This window comes from Pristiophorus japonicus, chromosome 4 (assembly GCF_044704955.1).
Source record: "Pristiophorus japonicus isolate sPriJap1 chromosome 4, sPriJap1.hap1, whole genome shotgun sequence".
NCBI classification, from domain to species: domain Eukaryota; kingdom Metazoa; phylum Chordata; class Chondrichthyes; family Pristiophoridae; genus Pristiophorus; species Pristiophorus japonicus.
Window position 1 is genome coordinate 53,706,661 of NC_091980.1, and position 25,789 is coordinate 53,732,449.

General features: G+C 46.0%; 1 pseudogene; it reads right to left on the reverse strand.

Annotated features, from left to right (window-relative positions):
- Window positions 1-1,958: 1,958 nt before the first annotated feature.
- The window catches only part of LOC139262442 (sialic acid-binding Ig-like lectin 12), a 239,010-nt pseudogene continuing 215,179 nt past the window's right edge, over window positions 1,959-25,789 (reverse strand).

The window sequence follows — 25,789 nt, forward strand, 5'->3', positions numbered from 1 at the left end:
ATCTCATTGAGTACTCCCCTTCCCCCCGCCACCCTGACATTATTCCTTTAACCAGTTGATTTCTACTCTTCAGCCAATTTCTTAACAATACTGAAGTTTTTCCCTAAATCCCCAGTTTTTAGCTTAATTTATATCTTTTCATGTGGAAGTTTATCAAACACGCAAAGCTGAACAGATTGTACTCTGCTATTTTGAGATCTACAGATGTCCCTGCCATAAGACCACCAGCACTTTGTCTCACTTAACTAATTCCGCACACTTTTCAGCAAGGTCACTGGAAATTAATCAGGTGCCGAAGCCCTTAAAAAATATATATCAGATGCTCACAAAATAGCAGTTATCTTAAAATGAGAAAGAGCTTTGAACATATTCAGTGTCTCCTTAAGGCTATTTTTCTTTTCTTTACCTAACTAATGAACCTATAAAGCAGAGATCACAGAAATCTATGATAGTAAAAATTATACCCCCGTCCCCAAGGAGATAGTTATCTTCTCGTTACGGCCCTGTCTACTTGAGGAACTGAGACTGATGTTTCTGCCTTGTATAATGTCCTATTAGTGCACTCTCTGTGTCATGATTCAAGTCGCCTCCCAATCAATCTGATGCTTTTTATACCCACATTCAGCTGGGACAGTAGGCTTAGTGTGACCATGATTTAAGTTAATTTCAAATTCCTTGAGGCTCATATCAAGGCTCTGCTGCTTTCTCTCCAATAAGCACATTAACTAGTGATGGGAACCATGTTTCCACTGAACTTTGGTCTTGAAGCTGGATTAAAGGTACAAGATTTATTCATTTGTGAAGTTGCACTAAATAACCCCTGCCATTTTGTGTTCTACAGCTAACATTGTATATTGACATAAGACCACCTGCATTACTCATCACTAAACTTATAGGGAGGTACCATGTGTCCTTCGAATCAGGTTATCAGGGATCAGATACATTCTTTGTACAGTAGTTATGCACATCCATTCCACACTTTGTGTTAGATCCATTCCATGTTTTCTAAAATACAATAAACTAGGTCATTGACACAGGGAGTTCAGCAGTGTTGTGTACATACAATGAAAATTAAAAAGAAATATTATCTATAGATTCCACTGTTGAACCCTGGCTAGTTTCCTTTCATAGAAACCACTTCTATAGTGGCCGTCCCACAGGTGCTACTATGTTCCAAAGAGAATATAATTACATCTCTTTATACTTAACTTTCAAAACCCATTCCTAACTAGATATTTTTGTAACCCTTTGTCACTCCTCTAATTTTCTTCTTTCCTTTCTTGAAGGCACTGATCATTGATGGGAGCAGTTCTATGGGACTGCTGAAGTACCTAATCTTCATGTGTGACAGCGAATACCATCAGGATATTCAACATGGGGGCATTAAATTTGATTCTGTCCTCATGCAATGTCATATGCCCATTTTCCAATGGGAATCATTAGATAGACATCAGAAGCAGGAGTGTGATTTATTTTTCCTAGCCTAAGGAACTGAGACCTATTGTAACACCACTAGATGAGAGCAAGTAATTCAACACAGATACTGAGCAGCTCCTAGTCCATATGATTAGTCCACACTGGGTTCTTTAACAATAGGGTTCCTATTTTGAAGTAGTTAACACAATATAAATTACTATTGTTGGAGGTCTGTTCCCTGTATCTATAATCTGTGGGCAAAATCTTTTCCAAATTTCTAATTCATCTGGGGGCTTGTTAATTTTATATGTGTGTCTGCTATTTCTGCAATCATAGTTCAGCCACATTAACATTTACTCATGCTATTTAATTGACCTGAATGCATTATAATTTTATTAGCACAGCTTTGATTTGTTCATGCGAACATCCATTTTCCAAACAAATAAAATAGATTTCTAATACTGGCCGGTGGAATAAGTTAGCAGACTCTTGGAGAAGTGTTCAAATCCAGCTCAGACTGATGGTTTGAAAGTCCCTAGAATCTACTGACTATGAACAAGTTTGGGCTGTATCAACACAAAGGCTGTGAAATTCAGCACTTTAGCCACGGCTGATAAGGCCAGTTTTGGAGAAAAAGTGGCAGTCCCCTCGCTTTGCCCAATCCCGGCGGGTCCCGCGGCGGCTGCCATTTTTGGGTAGGTCAGCAGTGCGGCCGTTACCTGCGATCGCTAGAAAAATGGTAAAGAGGCAGATCATGAGATCAATCAGTGTGCAACGCTGATTTGAGGCACGACCTGCCATTTTCAACGTTGCTGCTCCATTCAATGTCCTCTCCAAATCACAAGCAGCTGAACATTTGTTCAGCAGCAGGAATGACCCCCACCAGTCCTATTTAAAGGGATCAGCAACAACTTGCAGCTGACTTATTTTTTGATTGGTGCTGAGTCCGTGTAAGTTTGTGCAACTGTTTGGAGCTTTCTACAGTTAATTAAAGTTAGTGAGGTGACAGGGAGTGGTGCTGCAAGTGGCGAACACCTTGCTTCTGCATTCAAGGGTTCTGCTCACATCACTTGGTCCCAGTCATGGGGCTTCTACTTGCAGTCCCCCCTCATTGGAGTATGATAGGGAGATAGAGCAGAGACAACGAAGAAGAAGACAAGATGTTCGCAGAGAGAGGAGGGGCAGGAGGGCTCTCAGCAGGAGGCCTTACCCACCTAGTGTCTTCTGACAGCATTTCTCATACCTGCACTTAAGCCAGGAGCAGTGTATTAGGAGGCTCCACTTCACCAAGGAGGTGGTCACGGAACTCTGTCACCTCCTGCAATCAGACCTGCAGCCTCAGAGCAGGGCAACAACAGAACTGCCAATCGCCCTCAAGGTCACCGTGGCCCTTAATTTTGTCACCATCAGCTCCTTCCATTCTAGAGCAGGAGACACAGCTAACCTATCCAAGTTTGCCATCCATCACTGCATTCGGGACTTTACAGAGGCTCTGCACTCCAGGAGAAGGAACGTCATTGTCTTCTCTCTCTACAGAGAGAAGCAGGAGGAATGCACTTGTGGCTTTGGCAGGATATTGGGCTTCCCCATGGTGTAGGGCACCATCAACTGAACACATATAGCTTTGCGGGCAACGTATACCAATCGAGAGATGAACTGCAACCACAAAGGCTACCATTCAATTAATGTGTAGTTGGTGTGTAACCTCACCCAGCACATCCTGATGGTGAATGCCCGGTATCCTGGCAGCGATAATCCTACGCCAGTCCGGCGTGCCAGCAATCTTCCAGGGTGGCTGCTCAGAGACAAGGGCTATCTGCTCTGCACCTGCCTGATGCCTCCCCTCCTCAACCCCACCACTCGTGGCTAGCACTCATATAATGAGAGCCATGCTACCATGGTCTCATTGAGCAGACCATCAGGGTTCTGAAGCAACGGTTCTGCTACCTTGAGCATTCAGGAGGAGCCCTCCAGTACAAGCCAGATCGGGTGTCCTGTTAGATCTCTTAATTTCCAATGAAATACGAACTCCGATTGTAGTTTTAATTTCTTTATTTCTGGCAGAGAGCAACAACAAGCTTCTGGCTTTAAGCCAGGTCTTTGTCCTTCTGAGACCACATGGTCAAAATGGCTGTACTTATATCTGGATCAATTTACAGAAAAGAACTCGCCTTCTTTGACCTTATTGGCTCAACTAATAGTCTTTTAACCTTTTAATTGGCTCGCTACCCAAGGGTCCTAAAATGTCAAGTTGATTGATGACTTAATGCAACATGCTTCCACTCACGTAGCATCTCTGACTTGTTGTCTGTGAAGTTTCACAGCCTGTCTAAATGCAGCCTGTTTGAATTCTCTATCAGTCCCCCCTTTGATTCTTTCACAAACTGAATCATAAAACATCAGGCATCATTGGTTAAACATTCTACAAAATAATTTCATACATGTTAATAGAGTTTCCTTCTAAAATTTGTTGATGTGTTTCGCCACATGTCCGGACTAGTAGCTTCCACACAAATTTACACCAACCCGAGTTCCATCGTGGCCACAATGGAAGTCTGGTTTTAGTAGGTTAATTCACCTTATTCCAATTTAATCCAAATCAATATCTTAATTCAACCAGTAAACAATGTTCCCTTAAGCATAACATACCCCTGTGCCACGTACAGACAGTCTGCTGGGACCTGCAAGGTGTCTCACCTGCGGGACAGCAGCTACAGCCGCCTGGTCGCAACAACATTTAATCAACATAAACAAACAATGTAAAAGTAAAACAATTACAACAAATAGAATTAAACCTTCTACCAATGAAGTTCCTATTGAACCTAGCCATTCAATGGCTCCACTCCACAAAGTGAATGATGGGGGTTGCTTAAGTTTTTCTACCTCCTTTTGGATATGCTCCGCGAAGTGGGTAATTTCTTCAAAGCTATCTGGGATATATGTGCAACACTCAGTTCCGAGTAGGGCGCAAGTACCTCCCTTTTCAGCCAGGATGTAATCAAGGGCCAGTCTATTCTGTAGGGCTACTGTGTGGATTGCTACCATTTCTGCATTGATTTTAACTAGGGCCTCTGAGGTATCATTGGCTACCCGTTGCACAACGGATGCCATGTTAATGGATTCCCTTGTCAGTCTGGCGGTCCCATACCTGGAGATCAGAATGGCAAAGAACCTCTCTGTTTCTGTGATAGCTCTCTTAGGACGGTGTAAATGTTCCGACAGTGACTTTATATGATACATATAAGGCACAATGTAGGCTAAATAGCAGGATCCCATCCAATCCTGGGGCAGCCAAGAGTAGGCCTTGTGGCCACACACCCAATAGGTGCCATTATAGGCAATGAATGTTAGCTGTTTCTTTGTCAGCAACACTCCGGTGCCTGTCCAGGCTTTTCCATCTGTTTTATTCAGAATCCCCGTTACGTTAAAAATTCCCACATCGGCCCAGTTTGGACGGTTCCGTGGCTTGATTATATTATAATTCCGGGAGCAGTTACTATACCCCATATTTTGGTCTCCTTTGATGTTTCTAATCAGACAGACCGATTCCCCCGGTCTTCCTATTCCCGTTGTATTAGTGATAACAAAAAATGGGGGCCATTTGGAATTATTGTAGCACGGTTGGTATCCCCCTTCAAAGGTAGTCAGATTGTAACCTGCTGACTTCCATTTACGTGCCCAGTTTTCCGTATCCTGAAACGCATTGCCTTTGTTTTGATTAATAATCCACTCAACCATTTCCGAGATATTCAAGGGAACTGGCCTCAAGGGAATCCCTCCCTTTGAGTGAATAGGAATATGCGCACACACCCAACAACTAGAAATGTTACCTTGTTTGGCATAAATGTATGACATATATAAAAATGTATTTATATGTAATTCCCTTGCTACCCTACTATTTCCCTTTGGTGCAGAGGGTCGGCTAGTAAGAAGTAGGCCTATGCCTAGAATACCTACAATCAATAATGCAGTAAATTTATACATTTTTGCAAAATGTAATTGTCCTTAATAGATTTCAGCTTCAGTTACGGGTGCTCATTTAACGTGTGAAGCGTGGATCCAGGCTTTCTTTCCTTGGACTTTAACAGCTGCCTGGGTGGTCAATAACATTTGATAAGGTCCCTCCCACTTGGCACCCAAAGGTTCTTTATGCAACTTTTTCACATACACCCAGACTCCCGGGATGATGTCGTGTCCTTCTTCGGGTGGATTACCCCAAGCTGCCGATACCTGTCGGGAAACAGAACTAATAGCATTAGTTAAGTTCTGACAGTATGATAACAAAGTGTCACTCATTAAGTGAACATCAGCTTTCCGTAAATCGATAGTTCCTGGCAGCGACATGGGTCTTCCTGTTATAATTTCAAATGGGCTTAGACCTGTAGTTCTGTTCGGGGTTGCCCTAATGCTACATAGCACTATTGATAGTGCCTGGGGCCATGGTGTTCCTTCTTGGTGATATTTGGCAAGCCGTTGTTTGAGAGTTCGATTCATTAGTTCTACTTGTCCTGATGATTGTGGATGATAAGGACAGTGTAAATCCCACATAATGTTCAGTAACCTACAGACTTCTTGGCAGACAGCACCTGTGAAGTGTGTTCCCTGATCTGAGTCAATGCTACTCGGGACTCCCCATTGAGGAATGTTATCCTTACACAAGACCTTTGCAGTGTGATTGGCTGTGGCTCTTTTAGTTGGGACAGCTTCTACCCATCTAGAGAATCTGTCGACCATGACAAGAATGTTAGTGTATCCTTGGCATGAAGGAAGAGATATATAATCAACCTGCAGATGCTGGAATGGTCCGACAGGGGCAGGGGGCCTCAGTTGGGGCATTACCGTGATGGGTCCAGAATTATTTTTCTGGCAGACCACACAGCGGTCTGTTACCAGCTGGGCATGTTTTTTAAATCCCCGACCCCACCAGTTTTTCTGGAACCGTGCTGTCATCTGTTGTGAGGCCAAGTGTCCCCACGAGTGGATCTGTTGGGCTAAAAAAGGCATAAGCGCTTGTGGCGCGACTGGCTTGTTGGTAACTCTTTGTCACCAGACACCATCTTCGCATAGCTTAATTCCTGCCTCAATCCATGTCCATTTTTCCTCTCGGGAGCACTCGCCTTGCATTGTTTGAAGGTCTCGTGTCAGAGTCCTGAGTGCTTTTAATCTGCACATCTGTGTTGGTTCTTCTGGAGGAACGCCCTGTGAGGCGGCATCTTTAACTGCCTGATCAGCTAGGGCATTTCCCTGTGCTTCTGTGCTATTTTCCTTGGTATGGGCCTTACACTTCAGGATGGACACTTCCTGAGGTAATTGTATGGCCTCCAGTAAGTCTCGGACTTCTTTTCCATTTCAGATAGGTGTACCAGCAGCAGTGAGGAATCCTCTTTTTCGCTATAACAGACCAAAGTTATGAGCGACTCCAAAAGCATAACGCGAATCTATGTGGACATTAGCTGTTTGTCCTTCTGCTATTCGACATGCTTCTGACAGGGCCCGTAACTCGGCCTGTTGTGCTGACGTTCCTGAGGGTAAACATCCTTTTGCCACTACCTCATATAAGGTTGTAACTGCCCATCCTGCTTTTCTGGTACCATTGTCAACAAAGGAGGAACCATCTGTAAACAGGATGAGGTCTGGGTTGTGCAGAGGCTCCTCTGCTGCTAAGGCTGCTTCTTCTGTTTCTTTTAAAATCTCCACGCAGTCATGCTCTTCACATTCTCCCCTCTCTTGCTCCCTCGATTCTGACATCGGGAGCATAGTTGCGGGATTAACCGGGCTGGCCCAGACGATATGGCGATTAGGAGCTTCCAAAACTGCTGTCCAGCAGGTCCATCTTGCTGCCGTCACCTGAGACATTCTATTCATAGACAGCAAAGCGTGTACGGTGTGGGGACACTTGACAATCAACTTTTGGTCGAGGACTAGACCCGCAGTGGTCATTACCGCTCGACATGTAGCTTCCATGGCCCTTAGGCAACTTCCCCATTCGAGGGCTACCGCATCCAGTTTTGCCGAATAATAGCCAATAGGTCTTTGCCGATCCCCATGTACTTGTGTCCGTGTAGCTGCTTTATATCCTTCTTTCTCATGGACAAACAGGGTAAATGGCTTACCACTGTCGGGGATTCCCAGAGCCGGTGCCGAACACAAAGCCTTTTTCAAACTCAGGAAGGCCTCTTGCTGTTCTTTTGTGAGGGTGATGGCTTCTTTAGAGGCACGTTTCCCCTTTAAAATATCATTCAGTGGCTGAGCAAGCTGTGTGAAGGAGTCAATCCAATTTCTGTTAAAGTTACACAATCCCAAAAAAGACCTTAGTTCCTGAATCGTGGTGGGATTTTTAGCAGCCCGAATGGCTGCAGTTCTATTCTGGGTAAGTTCTCTCTTTCCTTGTGAAATCTTTTGTCCCAGGTATACAACCAGTTCTTGGGATATTTGTGCTTTGTCGATGCTGGCTTTATGTCCTTTCAGCCGAAGGTGGTCCAGCAAAGCTCGTAAATCTTGTTCATGCTGCTCCTCCGTGTTGGAAGTTAGCAAGATATCGTCTACATATTGGATGACTGTGGATGACAGGGGAGGTAATTCTCGCAAATGGCTTTGTAAAGCCATGTGGAATACTGTAGGGCTGTTGTGGAAACCCTGTGGTAACCGGGTCCAAGTATACTGTTGTCCTTGGACCGTGAAAGCAAACCACTGTCGAACCTCCGGTGCCAGAGGCACCGACCAAAATCCGTTGGCCATATCTATAACCGAGAAATATTTATGTTCCGGTTTGAGGGCATTAGAAATGGTGGAGAGATCTGCGACCAAAGGAGCTTTTTGATCAATACACTGGTTAGCTTTCCTATAATCGACAGTCAAACGGCAAGTCTCATTAGATTTCTGTACCGGCCACACGGGGCTATTGGAGGAGCTATACGTTTTAATAAGCACCCCTTGTTTCTCCAATTGCTGAATAACTGGTAAGATTCCTGCGATGGCAGTTGGACTGATGGGATACTGTTTAGTGCATGGAGGCTTGGTCCCGGTAAATGACGCAGGCTCCATCTGGAGTAGGCCACAATCGTTCTTATCTTTAGCCCATATCGGGTGTTCCTTCAATTCTTCTTGCTTCAAAGTTCTAATTGACCATGTCACCCCGACAATCCTCAAAATGCAACGATGAATCTATTTGGATTAGAATGTCCATTCCCAAAAGGGGTTGATCTACTGCGTCTATCCAGACCGGCATGGTTAGTTCATGTGGACCCAGCCCTATAAGTACCGGTGTTGTCCTTTTAATTTCCATTTTATGGCCCCCAACTCCATAGGCTGTACGTGCCCTACCATCCAATGGCAAAAAGTCTCCATATTGTAGGGGTAAGCATGTTAATTCCACCCCTGTGTCTAAAAGACAGTCCACATCCTTATCGCCCACCCTCACAGTTATATATAGCCCATCTCCCCTTTGTTGTATTAGTGCGAGAAGTGGGGGCCAGGGTGGGCTCTAACCGTTTTTTGCTATCCCAAGTAACTCCTTCTGTTGTTGTATTGTCAGTCGCTTAACTGCTTCTATGAGGTCGTTATCTTGTGACAAGCCTGGTTTGTTGGCTGAATTGTATCTCTGGCTGCGTCCTCTTCCCCAGCCACGACCTTTCTGTTTTGCCCTGCACGTCTTGGCCCAGTGACCTTCTTTCCCACAATAATGACATTTTCCGGGTAATTTTCCGAATTACTGTTTATCGGAATCCTGGGATTTCTATCCCATAGCCTGTACAGCTCGGACTTTAGCTCCCATATCCCGATCTAATTGGTTACATCGATCCACCAATGCTGCAAAGGTAGTTCCTCTACCTTCCCAGTCCGGTAACACTACCTTAAGCATTTTGGACAGTTCTGGCTTTAGACCTGCCACGAAAGCTGCTTTCAGGGGTCCAAACACTTGTTCATCCATTTCCTCATCCATATTATTCATACCCGAATGTTCTAGCCACGTGCATCTAAACCGCTCGTCATACTCCAGGACCTCCTCTGTTCCTTTCTGTTGGCAGGCTGCAATTTTTCCCCAGTCTGTCTTAGCTGGACTGAAGGCTTGCAGCCAGTGTTTAATCGCCTCCCATCCTGCGTCTAATTCTTGTTCATCCCGCCCCAAAGCTTCTTCTACCTTGTCGTGCAATTTTCTTCCCTGTGTTTTTGGCACCATTATGGTCAAAATTTGCACTCCGTCCTAGGGATGAAGTTGATATATATTTCTTAAACGGTCCAATTGGTCCCACGTTTTTACTCCCCCTTTCTTTGGATTGGACAATTCCTTGGACCATTTATCAATTTTCTCTGGGTCTGCCGGATCATGAAATAAGTATTCTGCATACACCCTTTTCCTCGTTTTTTTGGCTCCACCCTCTTCCACAGTCTCTTCTGATTTGACTACAACTCGTCTTTTTTTAAACGGGGCAAAGCGCACCCCTAATCCTTCATCCTCCAACCCTGTATCGTCGGAGGATTCAGAATCCGTATCTATTCCTCGGTCGTGTCTTTGGGTTTGCGCTTTTAATTTATCCAAACATGGGTACCCTGGGAATTGACCGATACATTTTCCTTTTCCTATTACTGTCTCTTGACCTAATGTTTTTTTCCATTCTTTAATTTCACCTTTAAGATCTTTAACTTCCGCTTCCAGCTTTTCAAGTTCAAGCTTTTTCTGTCGCAGCTGTGCACAAACTGCTTGCAATTGGTCCTTTGTACTGGTCAGTTCTCGATCATGTTGGCAACGCATTATAATTTCATTCCGCTTTCGAATCTGTCTCATAACCGCTAGGGACCATCTAGTTCGCTCTTTATTTTTCATACCGGTCGTTTTTCCCCAGACCCTTTTAATCTCGTCCAAGGACCATTGTCCTTTGGAGGTTCCGTACTTTTGTTCGATCTTAATACAGGTTTTAGATAAGTTGAATTGTTGCTCTATGTATTCTTTCAACTGTTCGAGAATTAACTCTAGCGAAACTTCAGGTGGTGCTTGCCCACCTTTAACAGTTGTAGGCAATTCTTTGCTCTTATCTCCTGCTGCCATAATACTGATTTCTTTACTGGGGTCTCGAGTCGTAGGCTTTCTAGCCGATCAATAGGTCGGTGATTAATTAACTAACACACCGCCGAAGTTTAGACGTCTATGGGACCTCGAGCCGACTACCAACCGGAGGGTTCGCAAACCGGAGGCTTTCGGAACCGCGTAGAAGGAGAGGCGAATTTAGACATTTGACCGAGGACTTTTAAAAAGAGGTGTCCTTACCTCAGTATGTAGGTCCGATGTCCAAAATTCAGTTTCTTTCCTCAGCGATCCTGTTCGTGACGCCAAAATTGTTAGATCTCTTAATTTCCAATGAAATACGAACTCCGATTGTCGTTTTAATTTCTTTATTTCTGGCAGAGAGCAACAACAAGCTTCTGGCTTTAAGCCAGGTCTTTGTCCTTCTGGGACCACATGGTCAAAATGGCTGTACTTATACCTGGATCAATTTACAGAAAAGAACTCGCCTTCTTTGACATTGGCTCAATTAATAGTCTTTTAATCTTTTAATTGGCTCGCTACCCAAGGGTCCTAAAATGTCAAGTTGATTGATGACTGAATGCAACATGCTACCACTCACGTAGCATCTCTGACTTGTTGTCTGTGAATTTTCACAGCCTGTCTAAATGCAGCCTGTTTGAATTCTCTATCAGTCCCATTTCGTGATGGTCTGCTCTATCCTCCACAACTTGGCCATCATGAGGGCACAGCCCTTGCCACCACGGGTAATGCCACCTACTCATGAGGAGAAGGAGGAGGAAGAGGAGGAGGCAGGCAGCAGATCCCCATTCCGGACAGGCTGTCCGTAAGCGCCTCATCAGAATCTGGTTCCCTTGAATGAAACCCCAGATCCCCGTTGCTCACCACTTCCCCATTTTACCATCCCTCTGTCATGGAACATCACAGCCTTCTCTTAGGCACAAAGCTGAAGTGAGAGCCACCACAAAACAAACATTGCAAACGTAAGTTATAATTAATCAATGTGAACATATCACCCTTGTGCATTCCTTTAGTGTCTGTCTTTCAGGTTCCACTGCCTACTCTAGTGCTCCTACGCTGTGCTACCCAGTGACTGCCACATGGCTGGTGGGAGGCTGCTGACTTTCCATGGAGGGGACTGCAGATGCCTTGCAGGATGACCTTGAGCAGCTCTGAACCGAGAAGGCCCGCTTGTAGACTGCACCACCTCGACATGGGTGGCAGCATTCTGGGCTGGCAGCACCACCTCAGCTGGACAGGCAGCAGCAAGGGCACTAACAGAGTGTCAGGGGTGGAAGTAGGAATGCTGTCAATCTGAGAGAGAACAGCAGTTTCTTGCTCCACCGAGCCACTGTCACTACCCTGGGGTGGCACCTCAACATTCCTAGCCATCTGTTGGAGCATAAATTGCTGGACTGCTATGAGACTCTGCAAGCCCCTTTCCACACTCGTAAACCCAGCCATGATGGCATCAGTCTGATCTTGCATGGTAACAACGCTGAGGATGCATGTGAGCAGTCTGAGCTTCCACTACAGCACCAAGACATTGGGTCGCTTCCACGTGCTGCAATGGAAGCTGCAACATCACCCAGCATCACGGTTGGGTCCACAAGTATCCTAATGGAGTTGCTCCTCCACACACCCAGACATTGACAAGAGGCTCTCTGGCAGGCCTACCATTGTGCAAAGCATTTCAGAGTGCATGGCTATCACCCTTCTTCTGAAGGCCGCCCCATCAAAGTCATCATCTGAGTCCTCTGCATCAGAACTCATGCGTGAACTCGCCTCTGGGGAGCAGGTCCCCACTTGTGCCCGGTGACTTACCCTGTACAGATCTCATTCAATAATACCCTCTAAAGTGCACGCAGTGCCATTTTCTGAGCTGGTGCCTGGGAGTGTCAGATCGAGTGACGGTGCCTCTTCTCCATCACTCTCCTCCCCCACAACACAATGACAGGCTGTGCTGGTGGCAGTTCTTGAGTATCTGAGGGAGAAAGGCACTCGGGTAGGATTGTGGTGAGGGGAGGGGGGGAAAGCAAAATATGCATGTTTACATGATCAGCAGCTTGTAAGTGAAAAGAGATTGTGGGATGAGGGGGAACTGATATGTGAGAAGGATTAGGTATGAGGATATCACCATCTTCAATGGATTCAGCCCTGCCAGTGACCACGGACTCAACAATGGCCCTTCATCAGCAGTGCTTTCAACCTCGTCGCTCACCATGGCCTCGGTGATGGCCTCTCCTATGATCTCCAGCACTGTCTCCTCCAGCTCAGTGAGGTTCTGAAGTCAGGCTTCACCTCTGTCCATCTGCTCTGGTGGTTGTGTGCCATCCTTGCCTGCATGAGAAAGAGAAGTGTACCAGTGAGTGTGGTGCAATGTGTTTGGGTTATGTGCCTGCCATGGTTGAATAGCTGGCAGTGTGTGCAAGGTGTGAGATGTGGGTGGGAGTCTTTCAGCAGTGGTAAATGTGTAAGGGTGGGGTGCAGCTATGATTATGAGATAGGAGTCATGATTGCCAGAGATTATGGGTAGGTGATGGGGGCATGGTGCACTGAGCAGTGTGTGAGGCCAGTGGTGCAGAAGGTGGGGTATGGCATTTGAAGATGCATTTACTCCCCTTGACCATTTGTGTGAGATCATTAAACTTGTTCAGCCATGAACTCATTGAATGGCGGTGCAGGCTAGAAGGGCCGAATGGCCTACTCCTGCACCTATTTTCTATGTTTCTTGCGGCACTGGATCCAGGTCCTGGGGACAACACACATGTCACTGACAGCGTGTGCTATTTCCTCCCATTGCATTCTGGCGTGCTGCCTGGAAGACCTCCTGCCCCCTGCGGGTAGAGGACCTGGCATCTTCCAGTGCCGCATCTGAGAAACTCCTTGCCCTGTCTGTTCCCTGTTGAGTAATGACTTCAGAATGACAATGGGATGCTTCTGCAACAAAGCACCTCCCCTGTAAGTAGTGCAGAGAGCCTAGGCAAAATTTTATTAGTCAGTAGACTGCACCTGACATTGGTCCCCCAGCCCCCCAGCTTAGTTGAGCACTAAGCCAACCAGCACTTTGTTTAGCGTTGAGCTCAGCGCTCCAATCACTATAATGAGCAGGCAACACAAATTCTGCGCGCTTCCTGCACCATTTTGTGCGGGCGCAAGCCCCCCGCTCCCATTTCTGAGCTTTATTCAATTTCACCCCCAATCAGTTTTGCTGTTGAATACTGAATATGCCACATCAGTCCACCATAACGGATATCCAATTACTATGAATGGTTTTGGTTATTAAGAAGCATACCAAACATCATATTTATTTCAGTCACTGTGCATTCAACAGACCTTCTGGAAAAAAATTATCTGAAGCATAATTAAAATCAGGCTTCAATATATAATTTCTCAATAGTATTTGGCCCCAGAGTGTATCCTTGTTGCCTCATTAAGGATCTGGGTAAACTACCCCATAGCAGCTTTTGGTCTTGAACTGGCAAACAATTAGCTGATCCAATTGTACAATAACAATTTCCTAAGAAACACTGGTAATAAGTAGCTGGGGACAAACTAATTAACAAGAAAGTAACTGTACATATTTTAAAATAATGTTTGCACGATAAATTATTTAAAAATATAATTTTATTTCCACAATATTCTGAAGACATTTTAGACTTTATTCATAACACTGAGTTCAGGCGAAACTAGTACTGTAAATGAAAAAAGGAAGTTTAGTTCAAAAACTGAATTTGGAAATTGAAACAGAATCTCTTGTCTGCGTATTTGGCTCTTTCTCTCTATTCCCTGCTCATGCTCTAGCTAAAAGAATAGGCAAATGATCTAACCCCAGGCCTCCAGCAATGGATGATGCACAATCCAATATTTTCATCCTTCGAAGTGGGTAAGTGCTTCCCCTTGACATATTCTTCTTCCTCACAGACAGAACAAACCGCAGAATTTGCTGTTCCCTAAACTGGTGTTTGATACAAAATTTCACGTGAAACACATCAGCCAGAGTGCAGTAAGGTCTTGCTGAGAGAAGCTGACATGGAGTTGTTGTATTACCAAGATATGTTGCAATATTTCAGTGATTGTCGAGAAAAACTGGGTTTACAAAAAAGTTAAAGACTGCATTGCAAGTATTAGGCACAAACATGTACATATTTATTTATTTTTTAAATTACAGTTCATTTTTTTCCCAATCATTACTGAGGTCTGAAAAACAAAATTGACAAAGTATATACTAAATATGCACAGAAGTATCTTCTCATTTATGCTGCTTATTTAGACATTGAGTTAAGATGGCTATAACAGTGAAACCACTTGATTACTTCATGAAAGTCGATATAAACACTAAGGGGCTGAAATTCAGCTCCCAAAAAGGCCACTTACCGCCAGAAAGTGGCGGCCAGGCAGCGTAGTCGAGCGGCCGCTGACTTCCGGTCCAATGACCGCCGCCAGTGAAATTCAGCTCCGAGGTTTTTCTGGCTGCTGCCTACTATCCTAAGTGCATCATCAAAGGGCGCACCACCGATCTCCCGCACCTACATGGCACTCCCCCCGCCCCCCTGCAAAATTTAGCTGGAAAAATCATAGATCCGCTGCGCGGTGTCCCCAACAGCTTTTTCTGTCGGTGCACCTTCCTTTCACTGTGTGCAGCACGGTGGCTCTTCAAGGGGAGGGCACACTGCCCTGGCCGACATTTTATTTTTGCCAGCCGACTCCCCGATCGGCCGGGAAAGTATGGCCCTGGGTTCGGCTGGGCCGCCAAAAGGCAGCCTCGCACCCCCTCTTGGATGCCAGGTCCCTGGCCCGGCCGAAACTCTCTCTGCTGGCCCAATGGGCCAAAGCTAAATAATCACTGGTTTTCTCCACTTTAAACGAGGGGAGAGACATTGGGGCCCAAAATCAGTGCAGCCAGAAAGCTGGTGGTGTTGAGGCCTTTTTTCCCTGATTAGCGCCACAAAGTTTGCGGCGGCCAATGGATCCAAATTCAGCTTTTTGACCACAAATAAGTGTTCAGTCTTATTAGCCCTTCAAATCTGAAAGTTTTCAGTCTTAATCAGGGCGTTATTCCCACGGGAAATTCACCCTTAGGGTAATGTGGCAGCTGCCACTGCAGCACACGCGTGAGGGAACAAGCGTATTGGTGCTGCTTTGGAGTATACGGAGCTTCTAATCCGGAGATTCAGATGATTAAAGATAAGTAATTATCTTGTGAAGAAGAAGAGTACATCTGAAGATGGATAAGGAACAATGCAACATAAAGAGGAGGAATTATTAGTGCCACTGCTGGCAGGTGATATCATAGGATAGGATTACTTAAGATATACGACACAGGAACAGGCCATTCAGCCCAACCAGTCCATGCTGGCGTTTATGCTCCACTTGATCCTCCTCTTATCTTTAATCATCTGAATCTATCAGTATAACCCTCTATTCCCTTCTCCCTCATAAGCTATCCAGCCTCCCCTTAAATGCATCTATACTATTCACTTCAAACATTCCCTGTGGTAGCGAGTTCCATATTCTCACCACTCTTTGGGTAAAGAAATTTCTTCTGAATTCCCTATTGGATTTCTTGGTGACGATCTTATAGTGATGGTCTCTAGTTATGCTCTTCCCACAAGTGGAAAAATTCTCTCTGTATCCAGTCTATCAAAACCTTTCATAATGTTAAAGACCTCTATTAAGTCACCGCTCAGCATTCTTTTTTCAAGAGAAAGCTCTCATTTTTCAAGAGAAAGCCTTTTTTCAAGAAAAAGCCTTCTTTTTTCCTGGAAGTGAGCAAGGATGTCAGAAATCAACTCATCCAGCATCACTTCACTTGATGAATTTTTCATCATCAAACAGTGGACAAATGAACCTTCTTGATCTGATGACCAAAATTATGTGATTCTTAGGGGTAGAAATGCATCCACCTTGTCAAACCCACTCATAGGGCCCAAGTTTCCACAAGAAAAAAAACGGGCGTCCCTCCGAGCTGGGCGCCCGTTTTTCACGCCTAAAACGGCGCCTAAAAAAATCCTCGGTATTCTCCACCGACTTACAGGTCCTGTGGCACTCGGCGCAGCCGGCATGAGCTGTGGGGGGGGGCGGAGCCAGGTCCCTGCGCTGAAAACAGTGCCGGGACCTCTGCACATGCGCGCTACGCAAGTGCAGTAGCTCCAGGCGCCGAACTGTGTGGGAGGGACCCGAAGCACGCAGCCCCTAGCCTTGGCCCAATGGCCTCACTGGGGCTGCGTGAATAAGGCTCCTCCCACGGTCAGCTCCTGCTCCCCGCCCGACCAGATCCGACACTCGCTCACCCCCGTCCGTCCCCCCCACCCCCGCCGACCAGACCCGACTCGACACCCACTCCCCCACCACCCCCCCCCCCGACACCCGAGACCCGCTCCCGACCAAGACCCGAGACCCGAGACCCGCTTCCCCCCCCCCCCCACCCCGACACCCGAGACCCGCTCCCCCCCGCCCCGACCGAGACCCGCTCTCCCCCCCCCGCCCCGAGACCCGCTCCCCGCCCCGACCCGAGGCCCGCTTCCCCCCCCCCCCCGACCCGCTCCCCGCCCCGGCCCGAGGCCCGTTCCCCCACCCCCGACCCGACACCCGCTCACCCCCCCCGCCCCGACCCGACCCGACACCCGCTCCCTCCCGACCCGACCCGACACCCGCTCCCCCCCGACCCGACCCGACACCCGCTCCCCTCCCCCCGCTCCTGTTCCCCGACCCCCCCCCCCGCTCCTGTTCCCCGACCCCTCCCCCCCTCTCTTCCCCGACCCCCCCCCTCTCTTCCCTCCCTCTCCCTCCCTCTCTTGCTCAGCGGCACGAATAGCTGCAGAATTCTCCCTGGCTGAAGCACTTTCACACAGGTAGGAAGATGGTTTATTTAATCTTTTCTTGGCTTATAAATGTTTATTCAGGTTGGATTTATTTGTATAATATTTGTAGAAGTATAAATAAGGATTTATTGTCGAATTTAATGAGTTCCCTTCCCCCCCACCTCGTTCTGGACGCCTAATTTGTAACCTGCGCCTGATTTTTTAATGTGTAGAACAGGTTTTTTCAGTTCTACAAAAATCTTCACTGGCGCCATTCTACTTTAGTTTGGAGTACATTTTCACTGTGGAAACTTTCAAATCAGGCGTCATTGGCCGGACACGCCCCCTTTTGAAGAAAAAATTATCTTCTAAACTAGAACTGTTCTACCTAACTAGAAAAAAAAATGTGGAGAATTGCGATTTCTAAAATAGTCCGTTCTCCACCAGTTGCTCCTAAAAATCAGGCGCGAATCATGTGGAAACTTGGGCCCATAATCTTATATGTTTCGATAAGATCATCTCTCATTCTTCTGAGTTCTAATGAGTAGAGACCCAACCTACTCAACCTTTCCTCATAAATCAACCCCCTCATCTCCAGCATCAACCTAGTGAACCTTCTCTAAACTGCCTCCAAAGCAAGTATATCCTTTCGTAAATATGGAAACCAAAACTGCACGCAGTATTCCAGGTGTGGCCTCACCAATACCCCATATGACTGTAGCAAGACGTCCCTGCTTTTATACTCCATCTCCTTTGCAATAAAGGCCAAAATTTCATTGGCCTTCCTGATCACTTGCTGTACCTGCATACTATCCTTTTGTGTTTCATGCACAAGTACTGCGGCACTTTGCAATCTTTCTCCATTTAAATAATAACTTGCTCTTTGATTTTTTTCTGCCAAAGTGTATGACTTCACACATTCAAACATTATACTCCATCTGCCAAATTTTTGCCCATTCACTTAGCCTGTCTATTAGCATCCTGTTCTTTCGCTTGCATTAAAATCCAAGTTAGATTTGTAAGATAAATAGCATCTTTGCAACAGCTGCATGTGAAATAAGTGTGAGCATTTTTAACCCAATTTTATTCCTAACATTATGAAGTTAGGAATATTGCACATACATATTCAAATACACCTTTGCAGTGCTGCTGACTGGCTCTGACTTTATATTGACTGAAAAGTGCTGATGAGGCAGTCAGTTCTTTTCAACCATTAAAATGTGACTTTATTTTAAAGTAAGATGCTTTTTGGTGATGCTTCATATTACCTGCTTTTATACTAAAGTGCACTTTAATTAATATAAGTTCATTTCTTAATGGTCTTATTATCTTAGCTACTGCATTTTGGCATTGGTTCGGTGTCCAAGAGGAAGTACACTGGCAAGGTCAGCTCATATAAACGCAGAGTGAATATTCTAGAAATTCAAAACAAATACTGCAGGAAGAAATGCAACTTTAAACTTCCTTTGATTTTTGAAGATTTCAATTTTGCTAATTATTAACACCTACAAACGTGTTTTGAAATGTTGCAAGGCAGTTAGTCTCTCATGTTTCCACTAAGAAATGAAAAAAAGGTCTTAAATGTCCACACTGCTAAATACTAACCCAAGTATGTCCCTTGCTAAAAAATCTGAGCAGGTTCTTAAAGTGAGCACTTCCATTAGCTCATCTAACAACTTGGTGACAAAATGTACTGTTTGATACTGACAAGGGAGGACAGAGCCTCTGGCCGATGCCATGTTCGCTGATTTCAGCACCTCTGGGCTGGGGAGGGGGAAATCAGTACAAAGTGAGCATGTTGGCCTGAAATTTGTGGCCGTCACAAAACCTACCGGTGCCACCATGGCCGGGGGTTAAGGGTTGCTGAAAATGGTGGCTCTTGCAAGACCAAAAAAATGGCGCTGGGGACTAATTATCATTAGCTCAGCGCTTAACTCACCGTGCAACTCTGTCCTGATGGTGTTGGTCCCAGCAGGAGGCTCCAATGTGGCGTGGCCCAAGCAGTTTTTAGCCCTTGCAGCTCAACAGCTTTCTGTAAAAAAAAAATTAACGTTAAAAAGAATTCTCAAATGGGAGGAGGAGGAGCCTTCCATGGCCATTTTGTAACCACTGGGGTAGCACTGCGTGACCTCAGTCGGATTATCAAAGGCACACACAAGACAGTTACTAAGGGAATGCACAAGGGTGATGAGTTGATTTCTTGATGTCATATCGGATGGGTAGATGTATAAAGTTGGATTGGAAAGTTTGCTTTGTGGTTTATTTTATTTCAGCATTGTGGCCCAGAGGACGCTTTGAAGGTCACTAACGGAGGGAAAGTAAGGTGTGGGACCAATGTTGAAAGGGGAATTGGGGTTATAGTCACTAGTACCGCAGGTGGATGATTCCATCCCGGCCACAAAGGGACTGTCTGGATTGCTCCCTCCTCTTCTGCGTCTTCTTCCCTTTGTGAGCGAATGCTGTAAATCTGAAATAAAAGCACAATATTTCTGGCAATACTCATCAGATCAGGCATATCTCAACCTGATACCTGAACTCCATTTCTCTCTTGACGGATGCTATCTGACCTGCTGAGTATTTCCAGCATTTTCTATCTTCTCAGAGGCTTTCCATTGCCATCCGATGCCTTGCAAGTGTCCAGCAGCTCCCCGTTAACTCCCTGCACACTTAAAAATGTTTAACAGCGTTGCACCAATCCACTACAATAACATTTTAAAAATTCAGTCCAAAAGCTTAAATGCAAATTTACCTGAAAGATGTGTGTGTCCCTTTAAGAGTTGCTGACAGCGTCTGTCAGTTTTCTGAATGCTCGCTTTTCAGAGTGAGCTTAGGCCCCAGCGCTAAACTCAGTGCTGAGGTCGAAGTTTGCAAAGTATGGCGTTAACTCGACGTTGCACAGTACAGAGAAGGGTGCTAGAGTGGCGGCCGTCATTTTTAGACCGGATCACGGGAGTAACTCATGGCAGTAAGTGGCCCAATTTCTAGGCTGAGGTGTTAACAGGATTAGGTTCACTTATGCTGCCCCACATTTGAACAGCTGGCAACACTTTCTGACTGGCTAGGTTCACAATCAAAAGTGGTCTTTTGGGCAAGGCAGCCAGTGTCCTTGGAGCAGCCGAACCAGAATATCAGAAAAGGAGAAAATTGGAGAAAAATTGAATAAAATTAATAATTCTAGCGCAATACTGCATCTCTAATGCCACGTTTGCCTTCATTGTTGGACTTTAGCAGGAGTTTGGGATTATTTATTTGAAAAGAAGTTCTATTCTCTGCAACTGCTATCTTTTAGTGTTTAAAAAATGTGTTTTGATAAAAAAAGCTGAACCTATTTAAGTCACAATATGCTCTGCTTGCACAGTAGTCAGTCAAGTTAGACAAATTTGATCCTCAATTCACCGCTTGCCTTTTCAGATGTCTCTGATTTACATTGAACTGTCTACAAACAAACTCATTTAGCTGTATGATGACTATACAGTGCAGATTATGGTTGCATCAGATGTACACATGCATCAGTGAACACCAAATAGTTTGTGTCTAGCATGCATGAAATAACTTCAGTCTTCCTCTGGGGTTTTGGGCGATGAGGTGAATGTAAAACAAAACTGCAGCCAAAATTCTTTGCAACAATCGCTTCAAGGCAAATACTTCAAGTTAACATAAAAATGAAATACTTTGGGTGGATTACCTCAAGGCATTTTATTCTCCAGACTCGACAGCACAAACAAGACACTGATTTGAGGTTGTTTGTTCCACAACAAATTTTCAATGATTTTTCAACCTCCAGCCCCATCATTCTATTATTCAAATATTTTGCTAATTCAACATCAAATTTTAATTTAATGCAAATAATCTGCCATGTCCGTTTTACATTGAATAATCCTTGATTACTTTCTCAAAGTGGATTTTATTAGCCTAAAGGTCCACTCCCACAATCACCGGCATACCGTGGCTGCAGTGTCTACTATCTGTATGATGTATTGCAGCAACTCACAAAGGCCTCTTCGGTAGCACCTCCCAAACCCACAACCATCACCCAGAAGGACAAGGGAAGCAGTTGCAGTGGGAACACTTTCACCTGCAAGTTCCCCTCCCAACTCACATACCAAACTGACTTGGACATATATCACCATTGCTGCTAGGTCAAAATCCTGGAACTCGCTACCTAACAGGAGCACCTTCACCACAGCAGGGGTTTAAGAAGAAGGCCCACCATTACCATTTCAAGAGCAACTAAGAACCAGCACTGGGTCAGTTGCACTCAGGAAAACACTGCAGGCTGCCACCAAAAAGGTAAGTTAAAAAAATACTTACCTAACTGTGGAGCTGGGAGGTGAACCCTGTTATGTATGTAAACATTACCAATGTGTAAGACTTGCCACCAGGGGACGCACCCGTGGGAGACCCAAGGGTCACCTGCACACCCTGGGCAAGCAGGTATAAAAGGCAGTCTACCATGCTGCTTCCTCACTCTGGAGTTACATTAAAGAGACCAAGATCACAACAGTTTGAGCTTACAATATACAGTCTTGTGGAGTTATTCTTAACATAACAATTGGCGACAAGTAACAGATCACGAACTTTCACGCAGTTATGGCTGCCGTTGGTATTCTTGAGAGATTTGTTGAAGGTGATGATTGGGAAGCCTTCATTGAGCGTCTTGAACAGTACTTCATGGCCAACGAGCTGGAAAAGGAAGAAACCGTTTGCAGGTCCATGATATATGGCCTCATCAAAAATTTGCTAGCACCGACAAAACCAACGGACAAGACATATGAAGAGTTGTGCACACTGGTTGGGGAACATCTCAAGCCGAAGGAGAGCATCTTGATGGCCAAGTATTGCTTTTATACGCACCATCGCTCTGAGGGCCAGGACGTGGCGAGCTATGTCGCCAACCTAAGATGCCTTGCGGGACCGTGCGTATTTGCTGGATTTTTGGGGGAAGTGTTGTGGGACTTTTTCGTGCTTGGAATCAGCCATGAAGTCATTCTTCGCAAACTGCTGCCTGCTGAATCCCTAGATCTGAGCAAGACCATCACGATAGCCCAGGCTTTCATGTCCACAAACGATAACACTAAACAAATATCATTGCAGCATCGAAGCTCACCGGCAAGTACTGTGCATAAAATAACGCCTTCAGCAGGCAGAACTGTACATGGCAGGGCCTACACACCTGCAGAGGCCAGACTTTGGATGACTCAGTGTCCGCTGTGGGGCGTGAATGCGAATCCATTAACACCATGTTGGCGCTGCAGGGATAATCATCGAGCCCATCAATGTCGATTTAAGCACTACGTGTGCAAGGGCTGTGGAGCAATGGGGCACCTCCAGCGAATGTGCAAACGTGCTGCGACTCACCATGTGACAGAGTCGACAGAAGATGACCGATCCGGCGTAGATCACACTGAATGAGTAAGAGAGGCAGCTCAACCCGAGGCTGAAGAGGAAGTGTACGGGGTACACACCTTCACCACCAAAAGCCCTCCGATAATGTTAAAAGTCAAATTAAACGGCATTCCAGTTTCCATGGAATTGGACACAAGGGCGAGTCAGTCAATTATGAGCCAGAAGGCTTTTGAGAAACTGTGGGGCAACAAGGCACAAAGGCCAAAACTAAGTCCGATCTACACCAAGCTGTGCACTGACACCAAAGAGCTCATACCAGTCATTGGCAGTGCGGCAGTGAAGGTATCGTACAATGGAGCTGTGCATGATTTATCACTATGGATTGTACCAGGCGTTGGCCCAATGCTGTTCGGCAGAAGCTGGCTAGGAAAGATCCGATGGAACTGGGATGTCTTTGGTGGATGGCGCCTCGTGCGCCCAAGTGCTAAACAAATTCCCGTCGTTATTCGAGCCAGGCATTGGCAGCTTCACAGGCGCCAAAGTGCAGATCCATCTAGTCCCTGATGCATGACCCATTCATCACAAGGCCTGAGTGGTTCCATATATGATGCGAGAAAGTCGAGATCGAGTTGGACAGACTTTAACGAGAGGGTATCATATTGGAAGTCAAGTTCAATGAGTGGGCCAGTCCAATTGTTCCAGTGTTGAAAAGCGATGGGACGGTCAGAACCTACGGGGACTACAAGGTAACGATCAATCAAGTCTCGTTACAGGACCAGTACCCACTACCCAAAGCGGATGACCTGTTCGCAATGCTAGCAGGGGGGACGTCGTTCACCAAGCTGGATCTAACCTCTGCTTACATGACACAGGAGCTGGCTGAACCTTCGAAAAAATTGACATGCATCAACACACATAGAGGACTGTTCATATACCACAGCTGCTCCTTTGGGATTTGCTCAGCTGCGACCATCTTCCAGAGGAACATGGAGAGTCTGCTGAAATCGGTTCCGCACACCGTGGGACGATATCTTGATCACTGGCTGCAACACCACCAAACACTTGCACAACCTGGAAGAGGTTCTCAAGCGACTGGACAGAGTGGGACTCAGGCTGAAATGCTCCAAGTGTGTTTTCCTGGCGCCAGAGGTCGAATTTCTGGGGAGAAAGATTGCGGCGGTTGGCATCAGAGCCATCGACTCCAAGACGGAGGTCATCAAGAATGCACCCAGACCACAGAATGTGACGTTCATTCCTGGGACTCCTCAACTATTTTGGTAACTTTCTACCCGGGTTGAGCACTTTGCTGGAACCATTGCATTTATTGCTATGCAAGGGTGATGACTGGGTTTGGGGTAAATCTCAAGAGACAGCTTTTAACAAGGCCAGAAACCTGCTATGTTCTAACAAGTTACTTGTATTGTATGACCTGTGTAAACGTTTAGTACTAGCTTGTGATGCATCTTCGTACGGAGTCGGTTGTGTGTTACAGCAAGCTAATGTATCAGGCAAACTGCAAACAGTTGCATATGCATCCAGAAGCTTATCTAAGGCTGAAAGAGCCTACAGTATGGTTGAGAAAAAAGCATTAGCATGCGTATACGGGGATAAGAAAATGCACCAATACCTATTTGGATTCCGGTTCGAGCTCGAAACCAACCACAAGCCGCTCATTTTGCTGTTCTCAGAAAGCAAAAGTATTAACACCAATGCTTTGTCCCGCATTCAAAGATGGAGAGTCTGTGTATGACTATGTAATCACCACAGACCAGGCACTGAGCACTGTGCTGATGCCTTCAATTGGCTACCATTGCCCACCACCAGGAAAAGGCGCAACCCGCAGACTTGCTCCTTGTAATGGGTGCTTTTGAGAGCGAGAGGTCACCCGTCACAGTTCGCCAGATAGGACTTGGACTAGCCAAGACTCTGTGCTATCACTGGTAAAAAGCTGCATCCTCAATGGGAGCTGGTCAGTGGTTCTCGGGGAAATGCAAGACGAAATTAAGCCATTCCACCGACGCAAGGATAAAATGTCCATCCATTCAGACTGTCTCCTATGGGGGAATCATGTAGTTTTGCCAAAAAAAGGCAGGGAACCGTTTATACGTGACCTTCACAGTACCCACCCAGGTATAGTCATGATGAAGACTATCGCCAGGTCGCACGTTTGGTGGCCCGGCATTGACTCGGAATTGGAGTCATGCGTACACCAATGTAACACTTGCTCACAGTTGAGCAATGCACCAAGGGAGGCCCCACTGAGTCTGTGGTCATGGCCCTCCAAACCGTGGTCTAGGGTCCACGTAGATTTCACTGGCCCCTTTCGAGGAAAGATGTTCCTAGTAGCAGTGGACGCTTACTCTAAATGGATTGAATGTATAATAATGTCGTCATGTACGTCCACTGCCACCATTGAAAGCCTCCGGGCCATGTTCGCCACCCATGGTTTGCCTGACATCCTTGTTAATGACAATGGACCATGTTTCACCGGCTCGGAATTCAACGAGTTCATGACCATCAATGGCATCAAGCATGTCAGGTCTGCGCCATTTAAGCCCGCATCCAATGGTTAAGCGTCCAATGGCAGTCCAAACCATCAAGCAGAACTTGAAACGCGTGACGGACGGTTCCCTGCAGACCCGCTATCTCGGATTCTGCTCAGCTACCGCACGTGACCCCACTCGCTTACCGGGGTTCCCCCTGCAGAATTGCTAATGAAGAGAGCACTCAAAACTAGGCTCTCCTTAGTCCACCTGGATCTCAATGATCATGTAGAAACACGGCATCACTGGCATAATGTACCACGATCGCGCGGCTGTATTGTGTGACATTGAAGTTAATGACCCCGTGTTTGTTCTTAATTACGGTCATGGTCCAAAATGGGTTGCTGGCACTGCGTTAGCCAAGGAGGGGAATAGAGTACTTGTTGTCAAACTTTTGAATGGACAAACATGCAGAAAGCACTTTGATCAGACCAAACTGCGGTTCACTGCCAACCAAGAACAGTGTGAAGAGGACATTACTATCATTGATCCACCCACACACACCCAACCAGCAATCGACCTCGCAGTCAACCACGAGGATGAATCCACCATGCCCGACAGTCCGATCAGACCAGCCACACCGCAGTGCAGCAATGATCTGATCGACTCATCCATGCCAGGACTTCAACTCAGGCAATCAACCCGGGCACGCAGAGCCC